This window comes from Lissotriton vulgaris, unplaced genomic scaffold, assembly GCF_964263255.1.
Source record: "Lissotriton vulgaris unplaced genomic scaffold, aLisVul1.2 SCAFFOLD_7089, whole genome shotgun sequence".
Classification (NCBI taxonomy): Eukaryota; Metazoa; Chordata; class Amphibia; order Caudata; family Salamandridae; genus Lissotriton; species Lissotriton vulgaris.
Genome location: NW_028243634.1, coordinates 78,273 through 81,639, shown reverse-complemented (window position 1 = coordinate 81,639; position 3,367 = coordinate 78,273). Strand labels below are relative to the sequence as shown.

General features: G+C 39.8%; 1 pseudogene; it reads right to left on the bottom strand.

The window, feature by feature from the left end:
- Positions 1 to 804: 804 nt before the first annotated feature.
- Positions 805 to 2,182, bottom strand: LOC147668278 (uncharacterized; annotated as a pseudogene).
- Between the last annotated feature and the right edge of the window lie 1,185 nt (positions 2,183 to 3,367).

Genomic DNA, 3,367 nt, shown 5'->3' with positions numbered 1-3,367 from the left:
CAGGTTTGCAATCACACTACACGTGACACCATATGTAAGTGGAAGATGGTGATATGTCACCCCTTCTGAAACAGATGCAGGCAATTTTACACAAACGTAACAATCAATGGCATCCATAGTCTTAACATATTCAAATAACAATCTAGAATATTTGTTTTTGGTAAAATCGCTAATAGACCTATTCTGATGCATTTCTGGTCTATATACATGCTGCTTATTAGTTTCTGATTTCACATTCTGTCCACATGAACTCACATTATGTTTCGATCACTAAGTTATCCTGATAGGAATGACAATAGCTAAGATTATCCATATCAGTATTAGTAATCCTGTACATATTACACATGATCTACACCATTTTCTAAAAATAAAACATTTTGTTTTATGGTTGTTACTTGACATTTCTTTTTTTTTTTAACACAGCGATTTTTCTAACAACTTTTCTTCCACCTTATGTCACCTATAGGCTTTTTCCTTTCACTTACAAAGCCCTTCTCATAAGGATTTCAGGTTTTATCTTTACCTTATACCTTTGAGCAATTATCACCTTTCACCGTGATTTAGTCCATTACTCCCATTTCTCCTTTGACTTTGGGCAACTTAAATTCTCTTGGCTACTGTTTACCTCTTCAATCGGCTGTAGAACAATATAGGACCATTCAGGTGATTTATACTTCTGATTTGGTCTTCTCACTCCTTTTGGCCTTTGAACAACTTCTATTTTCTTTCCCAACGACTCCTTTTGACTGGCAATTTCATTTACTTGATATTCTAGTTTCCTTGCTTTGTTAACCAACTTAAATCTCAATCCATCAGTCTCTTTTGGCCAATTATCTCCTTTACAAACTCTTTTTGTCTTAGGCTCCATGGTGTTATGTTCTACTCTCCAAGCCCTTTTTCTTGAACTTTTTCTTAATGGAGTTTCATCTGCACTGTCGTCCGTTTCGCTTTCAGTCTCTTCGACAGTTTTGTTTATGACAACCTTTACAATGTCATTTTCTTTTTCAAAATCAGTTTTCTCTTCTGACAGTTCTTTCACTCTGTTAGGAACATCTCCATAGCTGGTACAAGGAATCTCATCCTTATCGTGAGTTATTCCCTCTTTTCCAGTCTCAGGATTTCCGTTCCTGCTTCCAGAGTTTTCAGACTGTTCTTCAGTATTTTCTTGACCGCCAGTTTTATCTTTACCTTGCTCAGTGTCCTTACTGGTGTCAGTCTCTACCAATTCTCGATCTTCAGATTGATCTTCAGAATTCGGTATTTCGACAGTTTCTCCCTCACCTTCAGATGCAGAACTAGCCTCTGATATTTCCAGATGTCGACGTTCTTGTCAATCTTTAGTATCTGGATTTCTTTCTTGTTCACCTTCAGAGTCAGAGTCAGTTGTACTTTCACCTTCGTTTGGATTTTCAGGTTCAGGCACATGGATGGTATGGCTTGCATGCACCCATCTCTTCGCTCCAGCACATTTAACTGCAGTGGTGCTGACCAATATGACCTGTCTTGGTCGCTGCCAGCGAGGCATCAAACAGTTTCTTCTGCGATGGACTTTGATCCGTACCCAATCTCCTGGGACTAGATCATGAGCTGGATTTTTCTCTTTCGTGTTTGATTCAGTTCCCACCTGATGGAACACAGAAGTCACCACGTCAGACAGGTTTTTGCAGTAATCCAGTATGATGTCATCATTAATTGTCAACAATTTATCAACTGGTACAAATGCTTGTCTCATCACTCGGCCCATCAAAATCTCATGAGGACTCAATCCAGACTTTTTGTCGGGGATACTTCTGAATGTCATCAAAACAAGTGGTAAGGCGTCGGGCCACTTCAGTCCTGCTGCCAAACACATTTTTGCAATTCTACCTTTTATCGTTCCATTCACTTGTTCAACTACCCCTGAAGCCTCAGGTCTGTAAGCACAATGCAGTTTCTGACGAATGTCCAGTGCTTCACAAATCATTTGCATAAGTTCATTCTGAAAATGAGGTCCACGATCTGTCTCGATCGTCACTGGAAAATTAAATCTCAGGATTATCTCCCGTAAAAGCAACTTTGCAACAGTTAGCCCATCATTTCTCCTTTTGGGGAAAGCCTCCACCCATCGAGAAAATAAACAAATGATCACTAGAACATATCTAAGTCTGTTACAGGGTGGTAGTTCAATGAAATCCATCTGCATTCGTGTAAATGGACCTCCCTCCCGTCCTATGGTTCCCAGACTCACAATTGTTTTTCTGTTTGGATTGAATTGCTGACATACCAAACATCTCTGGCACAAACTTTCAGCAATCATCCTGAACTTTGGATTGTACCACGTCTGTCTAAGTAGACGAACCATGCCGTCTCTTCCAACATGAGCTTGACCATGATACATCCGGGCCATGTTTGAAATCATGCTATCGGGCATTACTGGTCTTTTATCTTTGTAAACCCAGATTTCATCTTCCTCTCTTTGTCTGCATCCTGCTTTTAATCAAACATTTTTCTCTTCCTCATCTGCTTCTTCCTGCATTTGCCTCACTTCCTGCCAAGTCTCAACTACTGTGGTTAGCATTAAAGAACTCCTAACATGTTCCTTTTCCCTGTCCCGATTGATGGATGCAAAATTCTTTGCGCATTATTTTGCAATTGAGTCTACATACCTGTTACCTCGGGTGATGTAATCATCACCTCTTTTGTGAGCCGCACACTATACCACAGCAATCTTGTCAGGCAATTGAATTTAACGTTCTCACGAATTCAGCATTACGTATTGGTGATCCGGCCAGAAGTCAAACAACCTCTTTGGGACCATAGTTGTCCATAATCATGAACAACTCCAAAACCATATTGACTATCAATCACTATGGTAATCTTAATCTCCTTTCCCAACTCACATGCTTGAATCAAAGCATCCAACTCTGCTACTTGAGCAGAACAAATTCCTTTCAGACAAGATGCTTCCAATACATCTGCCACTGTACAAACTGCATATGATGCACTCAAAACACCTTCATTTGTTCTCAGGCATGAACCATCAACAAACATTACATAGTCTGATTCAGGCAATGGCTCATCTCTGATGTCTGGTCCTGGTTTGGTGCAGTATTCAAGAACGTTTAGGCATTTGTGATCAACCTCATTTTTCACTTCAGTTTCCATGGTATCAGGCAATAGCGTAGAAGGGTTGACATTTACACATCTAGAAATTGTCACATTTTCTGCTCCCAGAATTGTTTTTTCCTATTTAGTCATCCTATTGTTGGTCAGATACTGTATTTTTGCCCTAGTGAGGAGAATCTCCACAGAATTTTATTTATTTATTTATTTATAGTCTTGTAACGCGCCTGAATCAGCCCCGAAGGGGTATCTCTGCGCGTAGCTT